The sequence below is a fragment of the Symphalangus syndactylus genome, chromosome 3 (assembly GCF_028878055.3).
Source record: "Symphalangus syndactylus isolate Jambi chromosome 3, NHGRI_mSymSyn1-v2.1_pri, whole genome shotgun sequence".
Taxonomy (NCBI): domain Eukaryota; kingdom Metazoa; phylum Chordata; class Mammalia; order Primates; family Hylobatidae; genus Symphalangus; species Symphalangus syndactylus.
This window is the reverse complement of record NC_072425.2, coordinates 63,185,845-63,204,139: the sequence shown is the minus strand read 5'-3', so window position 1 is coordinate 63,204,139 and position 18,295 is coordinate 63,185,845.

Sequence of the window (18,295 nt, the reverse complement as noted above, 5' to 3'; positions counted from 1 at the left end):
TTAGAGACAAACACACTCACAAATATAGTTTTATGATGTGATACTTTTCATTTAAGACATGCATTAGGCCGGGCGCGGTGGCTCACGCTTGTAATCCCAGCACTTTGGGAGGCCGAGGCGGGCAGATCACGAGGTCAGGAGATCGAGACCACGGTGAAACCCCGTCTCTACTAAAAATACAAAAAAATTAGCCAGGCGTGGTGGCGGGCGCCTGTAGTCCCAGCTACTCGGAGAGGCTGAGGCAGGAGAATGGTGTGAACCCGGGAGGCGGAGCTTGCAGTGAGCCAAGATCGCACCACTGCACTCCAGCCTGGGTGACAGAGCCAGACTCCGTCTCAAAAAAAAAAAAAAAAAAAAAAAGACATGCATTAATGTCTAAGTGGAATTACTTATGCCTACTCTGGCTTTGACTTGCACCTATGAATCACTCTTGTGCCTATGGTCTCAACACAAACAGTTTTGAAATCCCAAGAGAAATGCCCTCTGCACAAGATGATCCTCTTTAGTTCCATGCGATGAAGCACTCATTGAGACCCTGTGTTACAAGTTCCTTTACTACACATTTGGTAGATACTGAAATGAACAGTAAAATTGTCCTGGCCTTTAGAAAATTCACCATTCCTGGAAGTGACCAAAAAAAAAAAAAAAAATGGCAGATGATTCAATGCAGCATTTTGATAGATGTGATAGTGATGATATCTCGACAAATGATAGAGGTGAGCTCAGGTTGCCATGAGAGGACAGGGGATGAAGAGCACCTAGAAAAGTCTGGAGGAGTTGCCCCAGAGCTGTCTCAATTGATATGCAAGAGCTGATGAGGTTAAAAGAGAGAAGCAGAGTGGGACCTTCCACAAAGGAATAGCATAAGATACAGATACTGTTCTACCACTTGGCCAAGCACATTATGGAAGGAGACAGAAGAATAAGCTAGCTTTAGAGAACAAATGCTTCTGATTAGATGCCATGTAACTCAATCAATAGGAAGCCTTGGTGTGGTGGAGGCCCAGGACAGGGAAGTTAAGGTCTACAGATAGTTACAAATCATCAAACATTTCTGAAGCCCCGCACTCTTCACACCAGCTCCTCATATTCTCCCCAGACACTGCTGCTCCCCTAGTTTCCTTGCCACTACCTCAGGTCTCTGGGGACACAATGATCCCCTTTCTGCTCTGACCAAGATGTGAAGAAATCCAATATTCTCTTAATTCAAATATGATAACCATCAAAAGAAACTAAGAATAAAACAAACTCAAGTTTTAGCAAATTAAAAATTACCAATGCCAGGAGTAGAAAACCAACTCATCCAGTTGTCTATTACTGCAAAAAAAACTACCTCCAAAATTAATTGATTTAAATAACCATTTCATTTTACTCACAATTTGGTGAGTCGGGAATTCTGAATGAGGTTGGCTAAGTGGTTGGTCTCTGATCCACGTTAGTTGGAGTGGCTGGATCTGGCAAATTCATTTTCAAAATGTCTCTTTACTATATACTGGGAGCTTCAAAACTTCAAAATTTCCTGATGCATTTTCTCTCTCTCTCTCTCCTCCCCCTCTTTCTCCACAAAGGATCTTATTCTCTAGGGTTTATTCATGTGGCTCAGGTTTCTCACAGAATGGTAATCTCAAGGTAATTTCCCTTCTTGCACAGCAGCTGGCTTTCAAGAGAGCACACGCAGGAAGCTACCAGTCCTCTTTCTAAACCTCTGCAACTTGAATAACATTACTTTTGCCACACGCTATTAGTCTAAACAGTTCACAAGCCATCCCAGATTCAAGTGGAAAATAAACAGATCCTTCCTTTCAATGGAAGACGTGTCAAAGCATTTAAGGCCATCTTTAATCTGCCATAGTAACTCAATAGAGATTTGGCCAAAATATAACTTCAATAAACTAAAGTGTATCAGAGCCGGCATCTTCTGACTTCTTATTTCTCATAGTGATGAAACAAAAAACAAGCTTACACCATAAGTTCCTTCTCACAACTGTATGCTATGCTTACAACACTTTGTATAGTGGCCCAATAAAAGGAACAGGGAGACAGGGTGCTAACTGCAATGATATCTGTTTATCCCCTTTGGGACTTGTGTAGTAGGTGGAATACAGACAAGGGTATTTACGAGATCCACACAACTCTCCTCACCTACCTACCTGTAAATAATTGCTAGAACAGGCCAGGCATGGCCAGGCATGGTGGCTCCTGCCCATAACCCCAGCACTTTGGGAGGCCGAGGTGGGAGGATCACCTGAAGTCAGGAGTTCAAGACCAGCCTGACCAACACGGTGAAACCCCATCTCTACTAAAAATACAAAATATTAGCTGGACGTGGTAGTGGGCACCTGTAATCCCAGAAACTCAGGAGGCTGAGGCAGGAGAATCGCTTGAACGTGGGAGGTGGAGGTTGCAGCGAGCCGAGATCGCCCCATTGCACTCCAGCCAGGGCAGCAAGAGTGAAACTCCGTCTAAAAAAAAAAAAAAAGAACAGGCCAGGCATGGTGGTTCACACTTATAATCCCAGCACTGTAGGAGGCCAAGGTGGGAGATTGCTTGAGGTCAGGAGTTCAAGACCAACCTGGGCAACATAGCAAGACCCTATGTCTACAAAAAAATTAAAGAAAACCAATTTAGCTGGGCATGGTGATGGCAAGTGCCTATAGTCCCAGCTAATTGGGAAGCTGAGGTGAGAGAATCACTTGAGCCCAGGAGATCAAGACTGCAGTGAGCTATGATCATGCCACTGCAATTCAGCCTAGGTGACAGAGGAGATCCCATCTCTATAATAATAATAACAACAACAATAATAGTAATTGCTAGACTTTTAGCATTATGTCAACCTTCCTAGTCTGCCAAAATATATAATTCTGAATTTGAATCCTATTTCTCTGTTAACCTCAGAGTCACTGACAGAAAAATCTGAGACCTAATTTTCCGTGTGTCTTTTCCAAACATTCCCCATCAAAACCATTCTCAACATGAAGTATAATGTGATTAAGTGAAATCAGTATTTAAACCTTTAAAAAATGCTTAAGTATGCTGCCATCATAAGTAATTGTTGGAGGTGAGACTGGAGCCCTGGATATCTGACCACCTGATACCAAAGCCCATTTTTCTACTATCTGTAGTTGCCTTCCTAATGCAATTAAAAAAAAAAAAAAAAAAAAAAAAAAGCCCAAGAGTGGAGCAGGGATAAAAAACGCCATCCTTGCTGAGAGAGCCTAGGAGCTGCCACTGCCTGCAAATCCTTTTCAGTTGCCAAGTGGCCTTGACAGGTGAGCAGACAGGGTGCCTCTAGGGAGCTGCTAATGAACACAGGGCCAGGAGAAGTGAAGAAGGATTAAAGGGGAAGCAAGCTATCATATCAGTAGTTGCCTCCTGGATCTGGTTGCTGCTCAGGGCCACTCAGGGTGGCCCTAGGCACATTTTCAGAGCAGGAAGCTTGCCTTCTAAAATTCGTTTTCCCTCTCTTTATGTGCTCTGGAACTCCATAGCTTATCTGTCCCCTAACCAGTCACCACAGCTTCTTGAGAATCCAGATGCTCGGCAATGTCATACTCCTCCCTCCTTCACCACTGCATCACTGCCACATCCTCTATGCAATAGAAAGTGGCATGGAAGAATAACTCCAATATCTGCCACTTGCACTTGGGTGTAGAGTTTACCAGTGTACCTTCTCCTTCAGGGAGTACTTGCAGTTTCATCTTCCCTCACTGGCGTCCCCCAAACCAAGTAATGGAGGCGACATCCATTTGGTCATCACCCAATCCTAAGAAATGCATTATTCCATCAAAACAGACTTTAATCAAAGGATTTAAAGGGAGGAGGAAAAGGAGAAGCAATAAATAATTTCACCTCAAATTAGCCAGTAAATAGTTTCTGAGAGCAAGTAAAAATTTACCATGTCTTTACAAGGCTATGGCAATTAATCCTAAGAATCCTTCTATACCCTATGGATTACTTTTCTAGGTAGGAATGATGTTTTTAAAAATTAAATAAATAATGCTTTATGCATTCAATTTGTCTTACATAAAACATGAATAAGAATGAAAATAAGACTAGAGGTCACCTAATTGCAAATCCCTTGGTCTTTCTATTCCCCCAACAGATTTTCCTATTACTTTAGCTCTCAGTCTCTACAGTAACAAAGTGAACCTTTCCAGATCTCCTTATGGCCTAATAAGAACTTTCAAATGCATGTTTTCATGTGCTTAAAGGTAATGGGGATCAGTTAAAAGATTCCATTTTGTCTCAACCAGGTTAGTCCAGGTTAAGCTGCAATAAAGAGAATCCCAAAATCTTAGCGGTATAAACCAACGAAAGTTTATTTCTCACACACATTCAAGTCCAAGATAGGTCAACAGACAAACTCTTTTCTTCATAATCCTTGGGGGAATGCAGGCTGAGAGAGCTCCATGTTGCAGATGCCTTCACAGGCTCTAAAGCAACTAAAAGGAAGATGCTGAACTGCACCGTGGCTCTTAAAACTCCTACCTAGATGTGACACAAATCTCCTCTACTCACATTTTATTGGCCAAAGCAAGTTGCATGGCTATCCCTAAGTTCATAAGAGATGGGAAGTATTACCCCATCCTATGTCTGGATGGAGAAGAGATGGAATACTTGCGAATAACAATAATTATTGCCACATACACAAAACAGAAATTAGCATGAGCAAAGATTATCTTAAACATTAGATAACATAGCACCTCAAATATAATTCATTTGAAACTCATTTGTAGTCTATGAGTGGCCATCAACAAATATAAGATAAAACCTGGGGGTGAGCATGGTTCACAAGAAGAATAAAATCTGGAATAAAAAACAATTTTCAAATAATCCCCCAAGTTAGTCACAAGGATAACTGATGGTTAGACATATGTAAATATTTCATATATCACTGATTCCTGGTTACTAGATTAAAACAGTACCATAATTAAAATCAACAACCAACAATTACTGAGCTGATATTCAAGGCTTCTAAATTATCTCAGAAGTTATTGTAACTGATAAATGAGAAAAGGAAAGTGAATGGAAGAAATTATGGAAATTTTGTTGAAATGTCACTGTATAGAAGCTCATTTATTCTGGGATATCTAAACTTACTTTATTTATTGACTTAGTTATTATTTTCTTTTAGAGACAGTGTATTGCTCTGTTGCCCAGGCTGAAGTACAGTGGTACAATCATAACTCACTGCAGCATCAAACTCTTGGGCTCAAAAGATCCTCCCACCTCAGCCTCCTGAGTAGTTGGGACTATAGTTATGTGCCATCATACCTGGCTACGTTAACTTTCTTTTTTCTTTTTCTTTTTCTTTTTTTTTGAGATAGAGGCTTGCTAAGTTGCCCAGGCTGGTCTTGAAATCCTGACCTAAGCAATTTTCTCATCTAGGCCTCCCAAATCTCTTAGATTATGGGTAGGATCCACCAAGGGGACCTAAATTCACATTGTTTAACTCTCCACAATTTACGTGGAGATTTCTCACATATCATTGCCTAAAACCTGCACAACAGTCAAGCAAAGCAGGTTATCCTTATTCTTATCTCCATTTCACAGATAAGGAGGCTAAGGTTCTGAGATTTTACGTGATTTGCCGGAGGACACTCATGAAAACGGTCAAATTTTGAACCTTCTTCTGTCCCATCACCACCTGCTCAAGAGTGGGTTGAAATGTGATAATAAAATCACAGATATTATATTCTGAATGCTGGAATTATTCCTTAGTCTTTCATTCCTTAAGTTGTGTCTCATAAAAGAACAGATATTCTTGGAATTAAGGAGAAAAAGAAAATAGGTTTGGAGCCCTCTGGGTTAAAGAAAATAAAACATAATTATTTACAAGTCTTTACAGAACCTTTATTGTGCTTTTAAACATTGTTTCAGTGAGTGAGGAACCACTAAGCAGAATAGTGATTCCCCAAAATGCCTGTCCTAGTCCCCAGATCTGTTACTATGTTGTCTTACATGGCAACCTGGGATTTGAAGATGTAATTCAGTTAAGGATCTTGAGATGGAGAGGTTACTAGGTTAGCCTGGATTATCCAGGCGGGGCTGATGTAATCACAAAAGTCCTTACAAGACACTGGAGACAGAGGTCATGGTGCTTCCAAGGCTGCAAGTCAAGGAATGTGGGCAGCTGGAGAAGACAAGCCAAGAAGAAAAGTGGGTGAGCTCCAGAAGCTGAAAAAGACAAGCAAGTGGATTCTACTCCAGATCCTCTAGAAAAGACAGTCCTGCCAACACGTTGATTTTAGCCCAGTGAGACCCATTTTGAACTTCTGACTTCCAGAATTGTAAGAGTACAAATTTGTTTTATTTTATGCGACTACATTTGTGGCACTTTATTACAGTAGCATAGGAAACTAAAACAGCGGGACAGTAAGTATTTCCTCTTAAATGTATTGGCAATTGAACCTTTTATCTCCTGAAATACCTTCCGCAGGGAATACAGTTGGGGTAACAGTGGTGTAATCCAACCCCCTACAATTTTCCTGAGATATGGATAATTGCACATTACTGATGGTAAGAACAGAGCATTTCATCAGGGTGGGAAAAACTCATAGAAAAAAAAGAGGAGAGAATATTAGAATTCAATAACCAGAGCTTGGTGAAATCACTTATTTAGTCATCCCTCAATTTTAGTACCAAAGGTTTTGTCTTCTAACCATAGAATGTTCCTTCCTCTCTCAGCTGCCTGGAGTGAAAAGGTGGCCCTCCCTCCCCGGTCTTCTTTCTCTTCAATACACTGTTCTACTAAGCTGCAGGCAAAAACAATTTGAAGCAGGTGACAGCAGAGCTTCTCTTTTTAATGCCCTTTGCCCCAGGCACAAGACTGGATCTTTCCAGACACTAGAAATGTTTTGAATAAGCCTTCCCCTCTTCTCCCCTTGGCAAAGCCAAAGTGTACTTTCAGTTGGCTCTCGGAAATGCTGGCGACTATCAGAGGCCCCACAGGCTGCTTCCAAAAAGAGTCTCCCATGTGGCACTTTTTACCTGTGTCTTATTTGGAGCCACTGCACAAGGGAGGGGACAAGAGGGAGGGCAGGTATCTCCAACCTTCTCTCCTGCTCCTGCCTAGCAGAAATGAGAGACAGGGGTGGGGAAAATCCATCCTGTTAATCCAATAGGCTTGATGCTGGTTGGTTTGAAACCAGCAGAATCATAAAATTGCAAACCTTCTCACAGTGCAGCATTTCAGAATCATAAAGAAGAATAAATCATCACTAAAATAGTAGAAAACTGTGCCCCCAGGCTTCACAGATTTCTACAAATCATTTTTACCTCTTACCCAGGAGAACCACTCAAGATACCTTAGGTTTGGAGAAAGGAGAAAAAAATTCCTGGTGAGCACAGCTCTGGTTATGTCACTATCATTGAGGGGGCCACCGTGATTGAGCTGTTTTGCCAGGGCAGTAGCTTCAATCCCCTGAAGGCAATTGCAATACTCCAGTAAATACAAAATGAAGGCCTGCACAATAACCTAGAATGATTGTTAATGTGAGTTCCAAAGACATTAAATATGCTTTATTCCAGCCTGTCAGAGGGCCATTGTTTTTTCGATTTTCACAGCCTGCCCTACTTCAGTCTGATCAACATTTGTTCATTGGGATTATGGCCAATATCCTATGGGCTGGAAAACAAGCGACTATGAAACAAGCAAGCTGCTGGCAGAATGCTACATTTTTCTTTATCTGGTTGGAGGGCCCAAGTGATGTGCAGATACTGTCCAAATGATGTCTGCTTCTTTATACAGAAGGAAAGCTATGGCCATAGGCTATTATTTAATATTTTCAGCTGTCAAAAAACTTTCGATGACTGAAAGCATTCACCTTGCTTCTGGGAAGATAATGGGTTGATCTTTAAGAAATACCTAGTACACACACCACTCATCACCATTATTGTTTCAATGATTCATCCATCAAACACTTGAGAGTCTTTTTGGTACAAGAAGAGAGATGACTAACTCCTTATCCTCAAGGATCTCATAGTGTTTTGCATGAGTAAAAATACATGTAAATATATGGAATAGAATCAGAGTTTAAAGAGCAGAGTCATCATTCTGTCTAGGGGTCAAGAGAAAGCATCATATTTCAAGAAGCACTTGAATTGAGTCTTGAGAAAACAAGTAGGAATTCAGAGGTAGTGGCTATCCAGACCCGGCAGAGGTATGAAGGAGGGAAACAGCAATGCCCACTCAGGGAAGGCAAAAGGATTCTGAATGGCTGCATCGTGGGACAAGGCAGGAAGTGTCAGAAAGCAGGTTGAAGAGACAGGCAGAAGTCATATTAGGGAGAGCCTTGTGCAACATGAAGGAGCTTCAGCTTTATGCCACATCAAAGAGAATTAACAAGTTTACTCAGCACCACTTGAAATAAATCGCATGAGCTGAAATTGAAATAACCTGTGTTCTTTTTGTTTACCCAGCGTTTTCACTTCTCATATCAGTTGGGTCCAGGTATTTCAACTCCAAGTATTTCAAACAAAAACAAAATATTTTTCGAACAATGAGAATTTAATGCAGGGCATTGTTTACAGAAGTGGTAGGAAAGTTAAGAAACCAGATAGGGACAGTGAGGCAATCCAGAAATTAGCAACAGCAGAAAACCACTACGTTGTGTTATGGAAACTCAGAAGCCAAGGATGTCTGGCTGGAACTAGGATTATGGCAGGAAGTTTTCCTCTCAGTGATAGAAGATAGTGCAATAAACTTCCTGGCAGGAGCTGAAATCATAAGTAAGATGCACCTGCTTCAAAGATGTCACCAGATAGAGTGAAGGAGGAAGAAATAGACAGGCTTCTTCCTTTTTCTCTGTTTATTTCTCCTTAGTACTTCCCACTGGTCAAGCACATCCAAGGAGTTCATAAGCAAAGGAATATGGGAAATGTATTTATTTGAGAAACAAACCAGAGCTGGAGAAGTGCAGAGAGTATGAGGGAAAACATCAGCTGACCTACACAGTCCACCCCTTTTCTGGTGTCCAACATTCGTTGCATGTTTATATATTTATTTGTCTATATATTTGTTTATGGCATGCCCATATCTAACTCCCTAATAACAGCCTTATTTTCCCATTTTACAAACTATTATCCAAAGAATCCACATAATAGCTATTCTGCATTAAATGAAGCTGTTCTCATCCTCTTCCCAAATGCCGAGATGTAAAGGCCCACCAATCATCATGCCCATATCAAAGTTGAATATCTTCACATTGTATGCAGTTCTCCCCTTCAGGGCATCACTAGTCCTGTGACCTATTCTCTTTTCTCTTTGCAGAGTCATCCTGATAAATAATTTGAAGGCCCTTTAGAGTACAATTTGGAGGATGATTTATAATATATACTTGTGGCAATTTTTCAGAATCCTTCTTCAAGAGAACATAGCCTCCTACTTAGGCTCTAGATCTGTGAACTAACATCTGGGAAGAAGAGAGGCTGTGATTTCCTGTGGCACTTACTCAAGATAATTTTCTGTTGACTAGATCAAATAATGCTTTGTTGGGCTATCCTTCTATTTAATTCCTAGGAAACTATAATCAGTTAGCTACCGTCATAGATCCCTGTAGATAAAAACATCTGAATTGCCACTCAACCCTCCATGCTCATTACAGTAATTATGGTTATTTTGTCTCTGTCAGTAAAGTACTATGGCTACCTGATCCCTGACATTCCAAGATCTCATCTCCCCATTAAAATGAATGTATTTCAAAGTCATCAAATCTTGGTGTCATCCACAGCCTGTAGAAGAAATTCACCATAGATGTTTAAAGATATCGGGGCTCCCCTCATTAACGCATTTATCAATGGTTGAGTAAAAGAAGACTCTTCTGGGTTCTCTTGCAATAATAGTCAGGAAGAGAGTGAGTAGGTTGAATATAATAAATTTATTCCAACATGATCATCTCCTTGTGCTTTTGAATCCTCCTTCATCATTATTTCAGGGAAGTTTGGGGATCTTTTCATCATTTCACATAGGCAATTATTAACTCTGTGTTTCAGTTAACCAACCAATCAGAGTTTTAGCACAATCTTCAGTTGCTTGAACTAATACATTTAATCCAGACTCTCAAACAAATATACCTATATTGATAAATACTGACAAATCCTACATTATATTCTGTGCTTCTCATTCTTCCTCACATAGATTGTATCTCCACACACATTTTCCAGAGAAATTCCAATAAAAATTAGCAAATATCTGCAATTCTTTTCATGTATACATTATTTATTCTTGGACCAGCCCTTATAATTCTTCACCTGAAGTGTGCTGGCATCTGACTGTAGTTATGGGTTTGGAAGCAATAAAAGATGCTTCTTGTGAGTATTGAGAAAAACAGACATCTCATTTTATGGCAACTTTTTCAGATGAAAAAATTATAGGCTTCGTAAGTAAAGAAAGATGAGCCTACTGAACATGGTTGCATTTGCTGGTTACAGAAACTTGGGGATATATTGTGTTCAGAGTTTTCAAATTCAATTGCATCTGCTCAAATATCCCCCATCCCAACTCTCAGGGTTTCACTCCTTACAATTAATGGCTTAGTACTAACATACTAAATTGGTGAGTCTGTGTTTTCAATTTGCATAATAACTCTGTATACTACACATGATTCTGATTCTCAACCATAATCTCCTTCTTGGTAAAAAAATTCTAAGGGTGCCGAAGCAGCTCTCTGATTCTCTGGCCGTCTCCTGAGCTAAAAGTTTAAGGTCTACGCTTATCATTTTCTTTCTGTAAGTACTTCAGCATAGTCAGAGACAGCCATTCCATTTTTGTGGTCAAATGAAACACTACTTGTTTTCCCAAAAGACTTGCTTTCAACTGGCACATTATCTCAAACAAAGTAGGCAATAATTTAAATTATTGTGATGTTATTTGATGAGGCTCTTTAATTGTAATATTCCATTTTTCACCTGAAAGAAATTCTTCACTGTATTCAAGCTAAAAGAAGCAAGCCATCTAAGCTCAGAATTCCTTCTTAAGGATCTATTTCCTGGAATTAATCCTAATATAAAATAATTCCATCAGTCAAGGTCTAGTCAGGAATATATCGATCAATCTAAGTATTTTGAATAAAGAAAATTCAATACAGGCAAATGGTTACACAAATTTTTGTAGAGCTGAAAAACTAAACAGGAGATCATGAAGCAACACACAGATTAGCAACAATGGGCAAGACATTATCATTCCACAGGGCTAGAGAAAGAAGAATGTGATTTTATTGAAGCTCTAAAGCCAAGGACATGTAATGAGGGCAAGAACCACAAGAGGAGCTGCCTATGGGAGCTGTGACCACGGAATGACGGGGAATCTGCCAAGAGCTGGAGTTGAGGAGGAGATGCAGCTGCTGCCAGAGATGCTGCCTAAGCCAACATGAGAGGAGAGATAAACCTTAAACTCATCTCCTCACTCTTTAGTCTTACCTTCCTGTTGGCTCACCCTACCTAGAAGCTAGCAGTTCCTTGCAACAGAGTAGAAGAACGAATTTCTAGTAATTGATTTGAGAACAAATAAGCAAATGGCTGCCATCCTTCTACAAAGAGAAGATTAACAGGGAGGGTTTGCCATTATTTGATTTGGAGTTTTGCCCAGGCCAATTGAGAAGTAACTAGAATCCCTTGCACCCGCTTCCTATAGAGTTGCGTTCTGTATCATGTACATGTTTCTAGTTCAATCCAAGGTAGAAAAACTGATGTTACACAAAAAGCTTCATAATCTAAAGGAACTTAGACAAGAAAGTTTGGGTTTGGATTAATGTCTATTAAAGTTAACTAATTATAATAGGCATTAAATGCAGACTAGTAATTCTTCCAGTGCCACCACTGTTAAAATAATTGATGTTAACTTCACTCAGATTTGCATAAATATATAAAGAGAGCATAAAACACATTTAAATACATAAAATTATATGATAGATTAATCCCAATACTAAAGTTATGCAATTTGAGTTTAGATTTTAGTGACTCACCTGTCTGGGACTCAGTCTATCACTCTCTAAAACAGGTTAAAATCATGTATAAGTCCTTTCTATGTATTTATTCAATAAATGTTGTTTTTTTTCCCTAGTCACCTTGCTAATTGACTTTAAGCACAAAGGATATAGTGGCTTAGTACTGTCTGTGTGTGTATATATATATACACACACATATATACATATATATATACTATGTGTTTCATGAAACTAAGTAGTATTGTTATTAATCAATTAGACAACTAAATATTAAATTGTAACTGTTCTACGTGTTATGAAGGAAAAATACATTTTTTCATGATGGGGATTTGGTCTAGTTGGCAGCCTCAAAGGAGTCCATGAAGAGGTAATCCTTGACATGCAGGAGTTTAACAGAAAAAAGAGATGAGAGGAGAGTGTTCAAGCATGTACAAAAACCCTGTATCTGGGGCCGGGCATGGTGGCTCACACCTGTAATCTTGGCACTTTGGGAGGTTGAGGTGGGCAGATCACTTCAGGTCAGAAGTTGGAGACCAGCCTGGCCAACATGGCAAAACCCTGTCTCTACTAAAAATACAAAAAATAGCCAGGCATGGTGGCACATGCCTTTAATCCCAGCTACTTGGGAGGCTGAAGCAAGAGAATCGCTTGAACCCAGGATGTGGAGGTTGCAGGGAGCTGAGATCATGCCACTGCACTCCAGTTTGGGCGACAGAATGAGACTCGGTCTCAAAAAAAAAAAAAAATGTCCCTGGAGGAATATGACTTGCCTATGAGGCTGAAAGAAGGACAACATTTCTGGAGTGAATTAAAGGTGTATGGTGCACTCTGATACTGAAGGGGCAGTGAAGGGCTACAATACAAATGACCATAAACCATGGAAAGTAACACTGTTTTTATTCTTAGAGCAGTAGGATCTCATCAAAAAATTTTAACCTGGAAAGAAACTTATTCAGATTTGCATTATGAAAAGACTACACTAGCTACGTTGCAAAAAAAAAAAAAAACAATGCATTGAAAGGGAAATATTTACTGTGGTAGTTTAGACTAGGTTAAAGTTGATAGAGAAGATTAGTAGGGAATATATTTGAATGATTCTTTAAAAAGTAAAATATGACAGGCTTAGTGCTGAATGGGATTGGGGCATTAGATTAGGGGGATTTGTCAAAGACGATTACTAGCTGCTGGCTTGCATATGTGTGTGGATGTTGGAGCATTCACTGATGGCATTACTCATGGCATTCACTTGAAAAAGACAAAGGTGAAGGGGCAGGATACAGAATAAGTGTAAGTGTATTCCTGGACATAATTAGTTGGGTAACTTTTAGCTACTTATGAGAAAATGCCAACTAAGTGGATGGATATTCAGGTGTGAAATAAAGAAATAGTCTTGGCTAGAAAAAGATCTTTGGGATTCATTAGCTTAGAGATGGTAATTGAAGGTGTAGGCAAGAGTTAGATTGCCAAGGAGGAGTGTATACAATAGAGAGAGAAGAAGGCCAAAAATAGAACTGTGATTGACTCCATCAGCCAATTTAGGTTCAGGAGGTTGTGCCTAAAATGGAAATAGTTAAACAATGAACAGATAAGTAGGGAAAATTCCAAGACATACTGTGTCACAGAATCAAAAAGAAAGTCTTTGAAATGGAACTGCTGAGAGACCAAGAAGAGAATGAAAATATTCCTTTAATATAGTGAGATAAACATTCTTGGTAACATAAATGAGAGCAATTTTAGTGGAGTCAGGAGATCAAATGCCAAATTAAGGTGAACTCAGAAGCAATCTGAAGAACTTTGGCTGTGGAGGGGAGGAAAAGATAATGTGATATATAAAGGATAAGGAGGATTCTTTTTGCTGATCTAAAATAGTATAAAAGACAAGCATTCTTGAAAGTTGATGGAAAGTGGCTTACTCATTTATGCTGCTATTAAAAGGATGCCTGAGACTGGGCAAGTTATAAAAACCAGAAATTTATTTCTAACAGTTCTGAAGGCTGGGAAGTCCAAGATCAAGGTGCTGGCCATCTTGTGAGGGCATTCTTGCTGTGTCCTCACATAGCAGAAGGTGCAAGGGCAAGAAAGAGCTGAACCACTTTTCCAAGCCCATTTTAATAGCAGCATTAACCCATTCATGAGGTCTTCCTCTCTCTCTACTGTATACACTCCTTGGCAATCTAACTCTTGCCTAGACCTTCAATTACCATCTCTAAGCTAATGAGTCCCAAAGATCTTTTTCTAACCCATACTATTTATTTGTTTCACACCTAAATGTCCATCCACTTACTTGACACTTTCTCATAATTAGCTAAAAGTTACCTAAACATCTCTCAAAAGACCCCACCTCCCAACACCATTGCATTGAGGATTAAGTTTCTAACACATGAATTTGGGGGAACACATTCCAACCATGGCAAGAAGAACCCAATTAAGAGAGGAATGTTTGCTACATAAGAGCAAGAAGAAACAAGCAATTGTGGAAAGTTCTGGAGCATGTCACAGGAGGTAGAATCCAGAATTTTATATAGCAGAGACATCTCCATTGTAACGAAAAGAAAAGACAGAATAGATGCAAATTTATGTTTGTTTGCTATTGGAAACTTACTTTGTTGTTATTGGGGGAGATAATAGAGTTGTCTTGTGAAGGCTTTTAATATCTCTACAAAGTCAAAATCCTCTTCCTAGAGAGAGAGCAGAAAACAGTACAGAGGGTGAAAAGAGCTGGAAAATAAGGGAAAGTAGTAGGACATTTCCAACTCAGGTTTTCAGTGATTTTATTATTTTGCTCCTATTTGGTGTATCCTGATTTCAAATTAGAAAGTGTTTCCTTGAACTAGTATCAGAATAATCTTTTGGAAAGATTATTTTGTGTCTCACGAAGGCATTTCCCCTCACGCACACATGTACACACACACACCCCCCCTCCACACACACACCATTGAACTCTTTGAAAAACTTAACGTTATGTGAATATTGCTATTAAAAATGAATCTATGGCCACACATTTTACAGTTAAAAAAATCTCAGTGAAACTTAGATTCCCACTAACAAAGAACCTAAAGAACCACTGCCTAAAGACATTTGCTAGATCTGGACTGAGACCTCCCTGGGGTGTTATTGCCTGTCTTGATCACAATTGAAGTTGTAGCAGAGGCACTGTTTTAACCAAAATCCTATACAGTCTTTCCAAAGCCTCTATTAAAACTACAAAGGAAAAAGAGACAGCCACATATTTTCTTTCCTTACTTTTCCTATGTCTGGTGTGAGTGTCTAAGAAACCTAAGTGAGAGATTTTTAAACTTCAACGTTTTACAGGGTAATAGAGACTGTATGAAAATTCATGATAGAAAACATACTTGAAAAACTGTCTATACAAGTTAATCCTCGTTTCATATTGATTTGTTGCTTCCAATTAGTGAAGTTGCCAACTGAGTTATGCCAAGATTTTCCTAGTCTCAGACACAAACTAATATTTTCTCTAAAGACTGGCTTCCTTTCTAGATAACATTATTAGCCATAGAATATTCATCACGACAGTGCAACATGAGAGTGATCTTGGCAGATTTCACTCTTATAATCCAAATTGAGAGAAATCTTGCTAATATAAAGTGAGGGAGCATGTTCTCTCCTATTTTGTCAACTGTTATAAAATCAGTGAAGCCCTACTTAGCTTGGGCTTTCATCTACTGCAAATGTGACTCAGATTAAATTTAAGAATAAGTGGTAATGGAACTATGCAAGCATATTTCCATGGCGAGGATGTTGTCACTGAAAATTGGCTTCTAAAAAGGACAATGATTAGAAGGGAAACGTGCAGAGGGCAATTATTTGAAAGGAAATGCACAAAGGTGAACTATGCAAGTAAATTTCAGTCAAGGAGCTTGCCACTGAAAATTGGCTTCTGAAAAGGGCAATGATTGGAAAGGAAGTGTACAGAAGATGCCAATGTAGCATCTTCAATTATATAAAATATTTCAATTAAAGGACAGAGAGGTTAGGAAGACTTTTATTAAATAATGCAATTGAAAGCTAATAAGTCTAGGACTCAACCTATACTCAGAAAGAAAATTTCGTGAATTAGTTTTCTATTGCTCTTGTAACTTAGTGGCTTTAAAGAAGTTCTTTTTTTTTTTAATCTTACAGATATATAGTTTATAAGCCTGGCACAAGTTTCACTGGGCTAAGATCAAGATGTTGGCAGGGAAGCATTCCTTCTGGAAGCTCTGAGAAGACAATTTGTTTCTTTGCTTTTTCACCTTCTAGAGGTGGCCTATATTCCTTGGCTCATGGCCCCTTCATCTGTCTTCAAAACCAGCAATACAGCATCTTTGCTTGGGTGTGCTTCCATCATCATCCATCTTTCTGTGACCTCACTTCTGCTTACTTCTTCCAAAGTGAAGGACCCTTATGATTACATTACACCCATTCATATCATCCAAGATAATCTCCCACCTCAAGGTCCTTAAATTAATAACATATGCAAGGTCTTTTTTTTCTGTGTTAGGTAACGTATTGATGAGTTTTGGGGGATTGGGACATGGATATTCTTGGGAGGCTATTATTCTGCCTACCACGTTTGGAACAATGGAAGGGCATGTTTCTAAAAGAAATTTATTTCTGGGGTGTTTATGTTTTCTAGCCTACTATGTTCAAAGAGGAGATTTTTAAAAATTTAAGTGATTTTGCCATAACTATGCAGTACATCAGATAATCAGACAATTCATTTTCAGTGTCAAGAATGCTAAATATGAAAAGGATTCTTTTGGCAAAATGAAACTTACTCAGAAGATATGAATGGTTGATTGAAAAGCTACTGGGGATGCCCAGAGGACATCACGCATCTCCTTCTCAGGAAATTACAGCAGGAGAGACAGCAGGCAAAGGGAGTAAAAGCGTAATAAAAATGTATTTTAATTAAATTATTCCATAATAAAACTAAAATGAATCTAAAAACAATGGCTGATTATTATCCTCATCATGCTTCTTGAATAGCCTGTGCAAGAAATTATTTGGAGATGAGAGCTGAGATGGTTACAAACTATTTCACCTGGGCTCTCTCTCCTCTTTCCTTCTCTGAGTTGCTTTCTCCCTTTGTCTCTTTCTCTCAACAGTCTGCTTCCTCCCTCTTTCATCTTGTCTTGCAGGAGGTATGACCTGAGTAAAGACTCTGGTGTTTTGTTGCCTTCTAAAGCACAGCATTACCAGTGGACTGCATCAGTGTGGGTTAAAACTGGCATTAAGGCAAACTGTTGCTCTAGATGCAGCATGTTTTACCTTTAAAATCTGTCACATTCTAAGAGATACAGCTGCCAGGAAAGCTGGGTTTCCAGGAAACAATAATTTTCATATTTTTGTCAGCATAATCTAGATCTAGATTTGCTTTAAAAAAAACAGCATTAAGCATCCATATTTTCCAAATAAAATATTGAAGCATGTGGTCTAACAAAGGATGTTTCACCATTTACAAATTTAAATAAAAAGCACAAGCTCATGAAAAATAAATTGCATTTAGTTGCATATTGAATAAATTTATTTTATTGAAAAATAAAATAAAATTATAAGTAACCAAGACCATCATGGAAAACCCAGGATTCATGGTCATCATTATTTCTACCAGACAGTTCAGATTACTATTTTGTTGTAAAGCCCACAATTTATTTTATGCAGTATCTGCCAGTGCATCAAAAGCTGGAGTAAAAAAAAAAAGTTTTTAATCCATGTGAAATCATGTGAACTGAGAATTTGGCAAGCTTAATTATCCCAAGAGTCTGGTTCAGTAGTGTGGTGTCTGGCACACTAAATGCTCAATAAATGTAGATTGAATAAATGAACAAATGCATGAACAATTTAAGATTGGCCATATAGATAGCAGGCCAAATTTCCTCTCTGCCAGGACTGAGTGAAAAGCTCATAAGATCCATCTGGAGGAATGACTGCTCAGGACATTTGGTCCTACAAGGAGAGAAATCTTTATAATTAATCATTAGTTTGACAGATTTCATCAAGGTGTATCAACTTAAGGTATCACCATGAAAACATTATTTGTTTGTTTTTTCCTTTCTCACTGGATTTTACTCTCCCTAGTGATACCTCAGTCTAATTTTATGGCATCTCAGACTAATTTGGTGTTTTCCATGTAAAAACTTTGATTTCATATTCAATTCACAGAACTCTTCCTCCACACTCCCTGGTAGGCTAAACCGGTGGTTCCTGCGGCTATAGAAGGATATAGAGAGCGAATGATGGGGTCTCTTCTCTGATGTCATTCCCACCATCTCTGCTGTCATTTCCTTTCTGGGGTTGGAGCAGGGAGGAAGGGGTGGAAAGAACACATTTCATAGGTGACTGCTCAT